This window comes from Pseudophryne corroboree, unplaced genomic scaffold, assembly GCF_028390025.1.
Source record: "Pseudophryne corroboree isolate aPseCor3 unplaced genomic scaffold, aPseCor3.hap2 scaffold_306, whole genome shotgun sequence".
Classification (NCBI taxonomy): Eukaryota; Metazoa; Chordata; class Amphibia; order Anura; family Myobatrachidae; genus Pseudophryne; species Pseudophryne corroboree.
The window spans coordinates 439,173-452,014 of record NW_026969736.1 but is presented as its reverse complement, the minus strand read 5'-3'; the positions used below and the strand labels follow the sequence as shown (position 1 = coordinate 452,014).

Genomic DNA, 12,842 nt, shown 5'->3' with positions numbered 1-12,842 from the left:
AATGTCTACTGAAATAATACAAGTTGACACCAGGAAACATTAACGCCACTGCATCCTTGCTGCTTTCTCATGTGGAAGTCTGTTTAATGTGAAAACAAGGTGATATCTAATTAGCACACAGGTAAGGAATTACGAAAATCTTTATTTAAGGGTGAAGATGTTTCTCACAAAATTGTTGCCCCAATGCATCATTGAAATTCAAGCTGGAAAGATGATTTTAATATATCACTTGTACATTTTGTATTGCTCTTCTGGTGACAATGTAGTTTTTTTGTCAATTACCATTTTAATAACAGGGTAAAGAAAATTAAGTGGATTTTTGAAAGAAAACTATACTGTCAATATACTATTAAAACAAATTAAAATGGTAAAAGTTTTTGTACTTTAAGTAAAAATAAAAGAGCAAAAATATCAATCCCAGTTTTGATTACTTAAATTAACAAAAAAAATGCATATAGCAAAGGATAGTTTCAATCTGCCTACCTCTGGGTTATGGGTCCAGCATGCTTCCATTGCAGTACTCTGCTGCCCATGTCAGTGCAAGAGATCCTGAAGCACTCACTCATCATGGGAAAGTACCAATGTGTTTATTCGTTGGTTGATGGAAGAAACATCTTACAAAAACTCTCCAGATTATTGATTTTTTAATGTTTTTCTAGGAAACGTTCTAGATGTATGCTTATTAGCCTTTGTCAGTATGTACTTTTTGCAAAGTGTCTCTGTGGCGCAATCGGTTAGTGTGTTTGGCTATTAACCAAAAGGTTGGTGGTTCAATCCCACCCAGGGACGTAATTAACCTTGTGATCAGATTTTGGTGATATTTAAGTAGACAAGTCAAAATTTCAAACCTCCTCTTATGGTGTAGGGTACATGGCCTTCTCTGATGTAATCAGAGTTAGATTTGATTCAGTGATTTTATAAAAAACAGCTAGGAAGCACAATTTAGCAGTGGGTTGCAGAGAAAAAAAATATGCTGGCAGAAAAATCCAATTGAGTGATTAAACAGCTCTTCATTTTCTGGCTTTATTTTTATGCTAACAAATTTGTTCTCTGAAAAGTGTCCACAAAGCCAAGTCTCTGATTAACACCTTTGTAAGGATGGTTTTTCACCTATTACTAAATTAAACTTGCTTCATTGGAAAGGCAGCAAGATGCATCCTCATTTCAATGTCTACTGAAATAATACAAGTTGACACCAGGAAACATTAACGCCACTGCATCCTTGCTGCTTTCTCATGTGGAAGTCTGTTTAATGTGAAAACAAGGTGATATCTAATTAGCACACAGGTAAGGAATTAAGAAAATCTTTATTTAAGGGTGAAGATGTTTCTCACAAAATCGTTGCCCCAATGCATCATTGAAATTCAAGCTGGAAAGATGATTTTAATATATCACTTGTACATTTTGTATTGCTCTTCTGGTGACAATGTAGTTTGTTTTTGTCAATTACCATTTAATAATAGGGTAAAGAAAATTAAGTGGATTTTTGAAAGACAACAATACTGTCAATATACTATTAAAACAAATTAAAATGGTAAAAGTTATTGTACTTTAAGTAAAAATAAAAGAGCCAAAATATCAATCCCAGTTTTGGATTACTTTAATTAACAACAAAAAAAGCATACAGCAGAGGATAGTTTCAATCTGTCTACCTCTGGGTTATGGGTCCAGCATGCTTCCATTGCTGTACTCTGCTGCACATGTAAGTGCAAGAGATCCTGAAGCACTCACTCATCACGGGAAAGTACCAATGTGTTTCTTCGTTGGTTGATGGAAGAAACATCTTACAAAAACTCTCCAGATTATTGACTTTTTAAAGTTTTGCTAGGAAACGTTTTAGATGAATGCTTATTAGCCTTTGTCAGTATGGACTTTTGCAAAGTGTCTCTGTGGCGCAATCAGTTAGTATGTACGGCTATTAACCAAAAGGTTGGTGGTTCAATCCCACCCAGGGACCTAATTGACCTTGTTATCAGATTTTGGTGATCTTTAAGTAGACAAGTCAAAATTTCAAACCCCCTGTTATGGTGTAGGGTACTTGGCCTTCTCTGATGTAATCAGAGTTAGATTTGATTCAGTGATTTTATAAAAACAGCTAGGAAGCACAATTTAGCAGTGGGTTGCAGAGAAAAAAAACATGCTGGCAGAAAAATCCAATTGAGTGATTAAACAGCTCTTTATTTTCTGGCTTTATTTTTATGCTAACAAATTTGTTCTCTGAAAAGTGTCCACAAAGCCAAGTCTCTGATTAACACCTTTGTAAGGATGGTTTTTCACCTATTACTAAATTAAACTTGCTTCATTGGAAAGGCAGCAAGATGCATCCTCATTTCAATGTCTACTGAAATAATACAGGTTGACACCAGGAAACATTAACGCCACTGCATCCTTGCTGCTTTCTCATGTGGAAGTCTGTTTAATATGAAAACAAGGTGATATCTAATTAGCACACAGGTAAGGAATTAAGAAAATCTTTATTTAAGGGTGAAGATGTTTCTCACAAAATCGTTGCCCCAATGCATCATTGAAATTCAAGCTGGAAAGATGATTTTAATATATCACTTGTACATTTTGTATTGCTCTTCTGGTGACAATGTAGTTTGTTTTTGTCAATTACCATTTTAATAATAGGGTAAAGAAAATGAAGTGGATTTTTGAAAGAAAACAATACTGTCAATATACTATTAAAACAAATTAAAATGGTAAAAGTTATTGTACTTTAAGTAAAAATAAAAGAGCCAAAATATCAATCCCAGTTTTGGATTACTTTAATTAACAAAAAAAAATGCATATAGCAGAGGATAGTTTCAATCTGCCTACCTCTGGGTTATGGGCCCAGCATGCTTCCATTGCAGTACTCTGCTGCACATGTAAGTGCAAGAGATCCTGAAGCACTCACTCATCATGGGAAAGTACCAATGTGTTTCTTCGTTGGTTGATGGAAGAAACATCTTACAAAAACTCTCCAGATTATTGACTTTTTAAAGTTTTTCTAGGAAACGTTTTAGATGAATGCTTATTAGCCTTTGTCAGTATGAACTTTTGCAAAGTGTCTCTGTGGCGCAATCAGTTAGTATGTACGGCTATTAACTAAAAGGTTGGTGGTTCAATCCCACCCAGGGACCTAATTGACCTTGTTATCAGATTTTGGTGATCTTTAAGTAGACAAGTCAAATTTCATACCCCCTGTTATGGTGTAGGGTACCTGGCCTTCTCTGATGTAATCAGAGTTAGATTTGATTCAGTGATTTTATAAAAACATCTAGGAAGCACAATTTAGCAGTGGGTTGCAGAGAAAAAGAAATATGCTGGCAAAAAAATCAAATTGCGTGATTAAACAGCTCTTTATTTTCTGGCTTTATTTTTATGCTAACAAATTTGTTCTCTGAAAAGTGTCCACAAAGCCAAGTCTCTGATTAACACCTTTGTAGGGATGGTTTTTCACCTATTACTAAATTAAACTTGCTTCATTGGAAAGGCAGCAAGATGCATCCTCATTTCAATGTCTACTGAAATAATACAGGTTGACACCAGGAAACATTAACGCCACTGCATCCTTGCTGCTTTCTCATGTGGAAGTCTGTTTAATGTGAAAACAAGGTGATATCTAATTAGCACACAGGTAAGGAATTAAGAAAATCTTTATTTAAGGGTGAAGATGTTTCTCACAAAATTGTTGACCCAATGCATCATTGAAATTCAAGCTGGAAAGATGATTTTAATATATCACTTGTACATTTTGTATTGCTCTTCTGGTGACAATGTAGTTTTTTTTGTCAATTACCATTTTAATAATAGGGTAAAGAAAATTAAGTGGATTTTTGAAAGAAAACTATACTGTCAATATACTATTAAAACAAATTAAAATGGTAAAAGTTATTGTACTTTAAGTAAAAATAAAAGAGCAAAAATATCAATCCCAGTTTTGATTACTTAAATTAACAAAAAAAAATGCATATAGCAAAGGATAGTTTCAATCTGCCTACCTCTGGGTTATGGGTCCAGCATGCTTCCATTGCAGTACTCTGCTGCACATGTAAGTGCAAGAGATCCTGAAGCACTCACTCATCATGGGAAAGTACCAATGTGTTTATTCATTGGTTGATGGAAGAAACATCTTACAAAAACTCTCCAGATTATTGATTTTTTAATGTTTTTCTAGGAAACGTTCTAGATGTATGCTTATTAGCCTTTGTCAGTATATACTGTTTGCAAAGTGTCTCGGTGGCGCAATCGGTTAGTGTGTTCGGCTATTCACCAAAAGGTTGGTGGTTCAATCCCACCCAGGGACATAATTGACCTTGTGATCACATTTTGGTGATATTTAAGTAGACAAGTCAAAATTTCAAACCCCCTCTTATTGTGTAGGGTACCTGGCCTTCTCTGATGTAATCAGAGTTAGATTTGATTCAGTGATTTTATAAAAAACAGCTAGGAAGCACAATTTAGCAGTGGGTTGCAGAGAAAAAAAATATGCTGGCAGAAAAATCCAATTGAGTGATTAAACAGCTCTTCATTTTCTGGCTTTATTTTTATGCTAACAAATTTGTTCTCTGAAAAGTGTCCACAAAGCCAAGTCTCTGATTAACACCTTTGTAAGGATGGTTTTTCACCTATTACTAAATTAAACTTGCTTCATTGGAAAGGCAGCAAGATGCATCCTCATTTCAATGTCTACTGAAATAATACAGGTTGACACCAGGAAACATAAACGCCACTGCATCCTTGCTGCTTTCTCATGTGGAAGTCTGTTTAATGTGAAAACAAGGTGATATCTAATTAGCACACAGGTAAGGAATTACGAAAATCTTTATTTAAGGGTGAAGATGTTTCTCACAAAATTGTTGCCCCAATGCATCATTGAAATTCAAGCTGGAAAGATGATTTTAATATATCACTTGTACATTTTGTATTGCTCTTCTGGTGACAATGTAGTTTTTTTGTCAATTACCATTTTAATAACAGGGTAAAGAAAATTAAGTGGATTTTTGAAAGAAAACTATACTGTCAATATACTATTAAAACAAATTAAAATGGTAAAAGTTTTTGTACTTTAAGTAAAAATAAAAGAGCAAAAATATCAATCCCAGTTTTGATTACTTAAATTAACAAAAAAAATGCATATAGCAAAGGATAGTTTCAATCTGCCTACCTCTGGGTTATGGGTCCAGCATGCTTCCATTGCAGTACTCTGCTGCCCATGTCAGTGCAAGAGATCCTGAAGCACTCACTCATCATGGGAAAGTACCAATGTGTTTATTCGTTGGTTGATGGAAGAAACATCTTACAAAAACTCTCCAGATTATTGATTTTTTAATGTTTTTCTAGGAAACGTTCTAGATGTATGCTTATTAGCCTTTGTCAGTATGTACTTTTTGCAAAGTGTCTCTGTGGCGCAATCGGTTAGTGTGTTTGGCTATTAACCAAAAGGTTGGTGGTTCAATCCCACCCAGGGACGTAATTAACCTTGTGATCAGATTTTGGTGATATTTAAGTAGACAAGTCAAAATTTCAAACCCCCTGTGATGGTGTAGGGTACCTGGCCTTCTCTGATGTAATCAGAGTTAGATTTGATTCAGTGATTTTATAAAAACAGCTAGGAAGCACAATTTAGCAGTGGGTTGCAGAGAAAAAAAATATGCTGGCAGAAAAATCCAATTGAGTGATTAAACAGCTCTTTATTTTCTGGCTTTATTTTTATGCTAACAAATTTGTTCTCTGAAAAGTGTCCACAAAGCCAAGTCTCTGATTAACACCTTTGTAAGGATGGTTTTTCACCTATTACTAAATTAAACTTGCTTCATTGGAAAGGCAGCAAGATGCATCCTCATTTCAATGTCTACTGAAATAATACAGGTTGACACCAGGAAACATTAACGCCACTGCATCCTTGCTGCTTTCTCATGTGGAAGTCTGTTTAATATGAAAACAAGGTGATATCTAATTAGCACACAGGTAAGGAATTAAGAAAATCTTTATTTAAGGGTGAAGATGTTTCTCACAAAATCGTTGCCCCAATGCATCATTGAAATTCAAGCTGGAAAGATGATTTTAATATATCACTTGTACATTTTGTATTGCTCTTCTGGTGACAATGTAGTTTGTTTTTGTCAATTACCATTTTAATAATAGGGTAAAGAAAATGAAGTGGATTTTTGAAAGAAAACAATACTGTCAATATACTATTAAAACAAATTAAAATGGTAAAAGTTATTGTACTTTAAGTAAAAATAAAAGAGCCAAAATATCAATCCCAGTTTTGGATTACTTTAATTAACAAAAAAAAATGCATATAGCAGAGGATAGTTTCAATCTGCCTACCTCTGGGTTATGGGCCCAGCATGCTTCCATTGCAGTACTCTGCTGCACATGTAAGTGCAAGAGATCCTGAAGCACTCACTCATCATGGGAAAGTACCAATGTGTTTCTTCGTTGGTTGATGGAAGAAACATCTTACAAAAACTCTCCAGATTATTGACTTTTTAAAGTTTTTCTAGGAAACGTTTTAGATGAATGCTTATTAGCCTTTGTCAGTATGAACTTTTGCAAAGTGTCTCTGTGGCGCAATCAGTTAGTATGTACGGCTATTAACTAAAAGGTTGGTGGTTCAATCCCACCCAGGGACCTAATTGACCTTGTTATCAGATTTTGGTGATCTTTAAGTAGACAAGTCAAATTTCATACCCCCTGTTATGGTGTAGGGTACCTGGCCTTCTCTGATGTAATCAGAGTTAGATTTGATTCAGTGATTTTATAAAAACATCTAGGAAGCACAATTTAGCAGTGGGTTGCAGAGAAAAAGAAATATGCTGGCAAAAAAATCAAATTGCGTGATTAAACAGCTCTTTATTTTCTGGCTTTATTTTTATGCTAACAAATTTGTTCTCTGAAAAGTGTCCACAAAGCCAAGTCTCTGATTAACACCTTTGTAGGGATGGTTTTTCACCTATTACTAAATTAAACTTGCTTCATTGGAAAGGCAGCAAGATGCATCCTCATTTCAATGTCTACTGAAATAATACAGGTTGACACCAGGAAACATTAACGCCACTGCATCCTTGCTGCTTTCTCATGTGGAAGTCTGTTTAATGTGAAAACAAGGTGATATCTAATTAGCACACAGGTAAGGAATTAAGAAAATCTTTATTTAAGGGTGAAGATGTTTCTCACAAAATTGTTGACCCAATGCATCATTGAAATTCAAGCTGGAAAGATGATTTTAATATATCACTTGTACATTTTGTATTGCTCTTCTGGTGACAATGTAGTTTTTTTTGTCAATTACCATTTTAATAATAGGGTAAAGAAAATTAAGTGGATTTTTGAAAGAAAACTATACTGTCAATATACTATTAAAACAAATTAAAATGGTAAAAGTTATTGTACTTTAAGTAAAAATAAAAGAGCAAAAATATCAATCCCAGTTTTGATTACTTAAATTAACAAAAAAAAATGCATATAGCAAAGGATAGTTTCAATCTGCCTACCTCTGGGTTATGGGTCCAGCATGCTTCCATTGCAGTACTCTGCTGCACATGTAAGTGCAAGAGATCCTGAAGCACTCACTCATCATGGGAAAGTACCAATGTGTTTATTCATTGGTTGATGGAAGAAACATCTTACAAAAACTCTCCAGATTATTGATTTTTTAATGTTTTTCTAGGAAACGTTCTAGATGTATGCTTATTAGCCTTTGTCAGTATATACTGTTTGCAAAGTGTCTCGGTGGCGCAATCGGTTAGTGTGTTCGGCTATTCACCAAAAGGTTGGTGGTTCAATCCCACCCAGGGACATAATTGACCTTGTGATCACATTTTGGTGATATTTAAGTAGACAAGTCAAAATTTCAAACCCCCTCTTATTGTGTAGGGTACCTGGCCTTCTCTGATGTAATCAGAGTTAGATTTGATTCAGTGATTTTATAAAAAACAGCTAGGAAGCACAATTTAGCAGTGGGTTGCAGAGAAAAAAAATATGCTGGCAGAAAAATCCAATTGAGTGATTAAACAGCTCTTCATTTTCTGGCTTTATTTTTATGCTAACAAATTTGTTCTCTGAAAAGTGTCCACAAAGCCAAGTCTCTGATTAACACCTTTGTAAGGATGGTTTTTCACCTATTACTAAATTAAACTTGCTTCATTGGAAAGGCAGCAAGATGCATCCTCATTTCAATGTCTACTGAAATAATACAGGTTGACACCAGGAAACATAAACGCCACTGCATCCTTGCTGCTTTCTCATGTGGAAGTCTGTTTAATGTGAAAACAAGGTGATATCTAATTAGCACACAGGTAAGGAATTACGAAAATCTTTATTTAAGGGTGAAGATGTTTCTCACAAAATTGTTGCCCCAATGCATCATTGAAATTCAAGCTGGAAAGATGATTTTAATATATCACTTGTACATTTTGTATTGCTCTTCTGGTGACAATGTAGTTTTTTTGTCAATTACCATTTTAATAACAGGGTAAAGAAAATTAAGTGGATTTTTGAAAGAAAACTATACTGTCAATATACTATTAAAACAAATTAAAATGGTAAAAGTTTTTGTACTTTAAGTAAAAATAAAAGAGCAAAAATATCAATCCCAGTTTTGATTACTTAAATTAACAAAAAAAATGCATATAGCAAAGGATAGTTTCAATCTGCCTACCTCTGGGTTATGGGTCCAGCATGCTTCCATTGCAGTACTCTGCTGCCCATGTCAGTGCAAGAGATCCTGAAGCACTCACTCATCATGGGAAAGTACCAATGTGTTTATTCGTTGGTTGATGGAAGAAACATCTTACAAAAACTCTCCAGATTATTGATTTTTTAATGTTTTTCTAGGAAACGTTCTAGATGTATGCTTATTAGCCTTTGTCAGTATGTACTTTTTGCAAAGTGTCTCTGTGGCGCAATCGGTTAGTGTGTTTGGCTATTAACCAAAAGGTTGGTGGTTCAATCCCACCCAGGGACGTAATTAACCTTGTGATCAGATTTTGGTGATATTTAAGTAGACAAGTCAAAATTTCAAACCCCCTGTGATGGTGTAGGGTACCTGGCCTTCTCTGATGTAATCAGAGTTAGATTTGATTCAGTGATTTTATAAAAACAGCTAGGAAGCACAATTTAGCAGTGGGTTGCAGAGAAAAAAAATATGCTGGCAGAAAAATCCAATTGAGTGATTAAACAGCTCTTTATTTTCTGGCTTTATTTTTATGCTAACAAATTTGTTCTCTGAAAAGTGTCCACAAAGCCAAGTCTCTGATTAACACCTTTGTAAGGATGGTTTTTCACCTATTACTAAATTAAACTTGCTTCATTGGAAAGGCAGCAAGATGCATCCTCATTTCAATGTCTACTGAAATAATACAGGTTGACACCAGGAAACATTAACGCCACTGCATCCTTGCTGCTTTCTCATGTGGAAGTCTGTTTAATATGAAAACAAGGTGATATCTAATTAGCACACAGGTAAGGAATTAAGAAAATCTTTATTTAAGGGTGAAGATGTTTCTCACAAAATCGTTGCCCCAATGCATCATTGAAATTCAAGCTGGAAAGATGATTTTAATATATCACTTGTACATTTTGTATTGCTCTTCTGGTGACAATGTAGTTTGTTTTTGTCAATTACCATTTTAATAATAGGGTAAAGAAAATGAAGTGGATTTTTGAAAGAAAACAATACTGTCAATATACTATTAAAACAAATTAAAATGGTAAAAGTTATTGTACTTTAAGTAAAAATAAAAGAGCCAAAATATCAATCCCAGTTTTGGATTACTTTAATTAACAAAAAAAAATGCATATAGCAGAGGATAGTTTCAATCTGCCTACCTCTGGGTTATGGGCCCAGCATGCTTCCATTGCAGTACTCTGCTGCACATGTAAGTGCAAGAGATCCTGAAGCACTCACTCATCATGGGAAAGTACCAATGTGTTTCTTCGTTGGTTGATGGAAGAAACATCTTACAAAAACTCTCCAGATTATTGACTTTTTAAAGTTTTTCTAGGAAACGTTTTAGATGAATGCTTATTAGCCTTTGTCAGTATGAACTTTTGCAAAGTGTCTCTGTGGCGCAATCAGTTAGTATGTACGGCTATTAACTAAAAGGTTGGTGGTTCAATCCCACCCAGGGACCTAATTGACCTTGTTATCAGATTTTGGTGATCTTTAAGTAGACAAGTCAAATTTCATACCCCCTGTTATGGTGTAGGGTACCTGGCCTTCTCTGATGTAATCAGAGTTAGATTTGATTCAGTGATTTTATAAAAACATCTAGGAAGCACAATTTAGCAGTGGGTTGCAGAGAAAAAGAAATATGCTGGCAAAAAAATCAAATTGCGTGATTAAACAGCTCTTTATTTTCTGGCTTTATTTTTATGCTAACAAATTTGTTCTCTGAAAAGTGTCCACAAAGCCAAGTCTCTGATTAACACCTTTGTAGGGATGGTTTTTCACCTATTACTAAATTAAACTTGCTTCATTGGAAAGGCAGCAAGATGCATCCTCATTTCAATGTCTACTGAAATAATACAGGTTGACACCAGGAAACATTAACGCCACTGCATCCTTGCTGCTTTCTCATGTGGAAGTCTGTTTAATGTGAAAACAAGGTGATATCTAATTAGCACACAGGTAAGGAATTAAGAAAATCTTTATTTAAGGGTGAAGATGTTTCTCACAAAATTGTTGACCCAATGCATCATTGAAATTCAAGCTGGAAAGATGATTTTAATATATCACTTGTACATTTTGTATTGCTCTTCTGGTGACAATGTAGTTTTTTTTGTCAATTACCATTTTAATAATAGGGTAAAGAAAATTAAGTGGATTTTTGAAAGAAAACTATACTGTCAATATACTATTAAAACAAATTAAAATGGTAAAAGTTATTGTACTTTAAGTAAAAATAAAAGAGCAAAAATATCAATCCCAGTTTTGATTACTTAAATTAACAAAAAAAAATGCATATAGCAAAGGATAGTTTCAATCTGCCTACCTCTGGGTTATGGGTCCAGCATGCTTCCATTGCAGTACTCTGCTGCACATGTAAGTGCAAGAGATCCTGAAGCACTCACTCATCATGGGAAAGTACCAATGTGTTTATTCATTGGTTGATGGAAGAAACATCTTACAAAAACTCTCCAGATTATTGATTTTTTAATGTTTTTCTAGGAAACGTTCTAGATGTATGCTTATTAGCCTTTGTCAGTATGTACTGTTTGCAAAGTGTCTCGGTGGCGCAATCGGTTAGTGTGTTCGGCTATTAACCAAAAGGTTGGTGGTTCAATCCCACCCAGGGACATAATTGACCTTGTGATCACATTTTGGTGATATTTAAGTAGACAAGTCAAAATTTCAAACCCCCTCTTATTGTGTAGGGTACCTGGCCTTCTCTGATGTAATCAGAGTTAGATTTGATTCAGTGATTTTATAAAAAACAGCTAGGAAGCACAATTTAGCAGTGGGTTGCAGAGAAAAAAAATATGCTGGCAGAAAAATCCAATTGAGTGATTAAACAGCTCTTCATTTTCTGGCTTTATTTTTATGCTAACAAATTTGTTCTCTGAAAAGTGTCCACAAAGCCAAGTCTCTGATTAACACCTTTGTAAGGATGGTTTTTCACCTATTACTAAATTAAACTTGCTTCATTGGAAAGGCAGCAAGATGCATCCTCATTTCAATGTCTACTGAAATAATACAGGTTGACACCAGGAAACATAAACGCCACTGCATCCTTGCTGCTTTCTCATGTGGAAGTCTGTTTAATGTGAAAACAAGGTGATATCTAATTAGCACACAGGTAAGGAATTACGAAAATCTTTATTTAAGGGTGAAGATGTTTCTCACAAAATTGTTGCCCCAATGCATCATTGAAATTCAAGCTGGAAAGATGATTTTAATATATCACTTGTACATTTTGTATTGCTCTTCTGGTGACAATGTAGTTTTTTTTGTCAATTACCATTTTAATAACAGGGTAAAGAAAATTAAGTGGATTTTTGAAAGAAAACTATACTGTCAATATACTATTAAAACAAATTAAAATGGTAAAAGTTTTTGTACTTTAAGTAAAAATAAAAGAGCAAAAATATCAATCCCAGTTTTGATTACTTAAATTAACAAAAAAAATGCATATAGCAAAGGATAGTTTCAATCTGCCTACCTCTGGGTTATGGGTCCAGCATGCTTCCATTGCAGTACTCTGCTGCCCATGTCAGTGCAAGAGATCCTGAAGCACTCACTCATCATGGGAAAGTACCAATGTGTTTATTCGTTGGTTGATGGAAGAAACATCTTACAAAAACTCTCCAGATTATTGATTTTTTAATGTTTTTCTAGGAAACGTTCTAGATGTATGCTTATTAGCCTTTGTCAGTATGTACTTTTTGCAAAGTGTCTCTGTGGCGCAATCGGTTAGTGTGTTTGGCTATTAACTAAAAGGTTGGTGGTTCAATCCCACCCAGGGACGTAATTAACCTTGTGATCAGATTTTGGTGATATTTAAGTAGACAAGTCAAAATTTCAAACCCCCTGTGATGGTGTAGGGTACCTGGCCTTCTCTGATGTAATCAGAGTTAGATTTGATTCAGTGATTTTATAAAAACAGCTAGGAAGCACAATTTAGCAGTGGGTTGCAGAGAAAAAAAATATGCTGGCAGAAAAATCCAATTGAGTGATTAAACAGCTCTTTATTTTCTGGCTTTATTTTTATGCTAACAAATTTGTTCTCTGAAAAGTGTCCACAAAGCCAAGTCTCTGATTAACACCTTTGTAAGGATGGTTTTTCACCTATTACTAAATTAAACTTGCTTCATTGGAAAGGCAGCAAGATGCATCCTCATTTCAATGT

At 34.6% G+C, this 12,842-nt stretch overlaps 4 non-coding genes across 4 annotated transcripts; all 4 read left to right on the top strand.

Moving 5' to 3' along the window:
• Positions 1 to 715: 715 nt before the first annotated feature.
• Positions 716 to 789, top strand: TRNAN-AUU (transfer RNA asparagine (anticodon AUU)). The gene has a single exon. It is a non-coding gene; the product is annotated as a tRNA-Asn (tRNA).
• A 4,595-nt stretch (positions 790 to 5,384) lies between these two features.
• Positions 5,385 to 5,458, top strand: TRNAN-AUU (transfer RNA asparagine (anticodon AUU)). Its single transcript has one exon. It is a non-coding gene; the product is annotated as a tRNA-Asn (tRNA).
• A 3,427-nt stretch (positions 5,459 to 8,885) lies between these two features.
• Positions 8,886 to 8,959, top strand: TRNAN-AUU (transfer RNA asparagine (anticodon AUU)). The gene has a single exon. It is a non-coding gene; the product is annotated as a tRNA-Asn (tRNA).
• Positions 8,960 to 12,387: 3,428 nt separating this feature from the next.
• TRNAN-AUU (transfer RNA asparagine (anticodon AUU)) lies at positions 12,388 to 12,461 on the top strand. Its single transcript has one exon. It is a non-coding gene; the product is annotated as a tRNA-Asn (tRNA).
• The last annotated feature ends 381 nt before the right edge of the window (positions 12,462 to 12,842 follow it).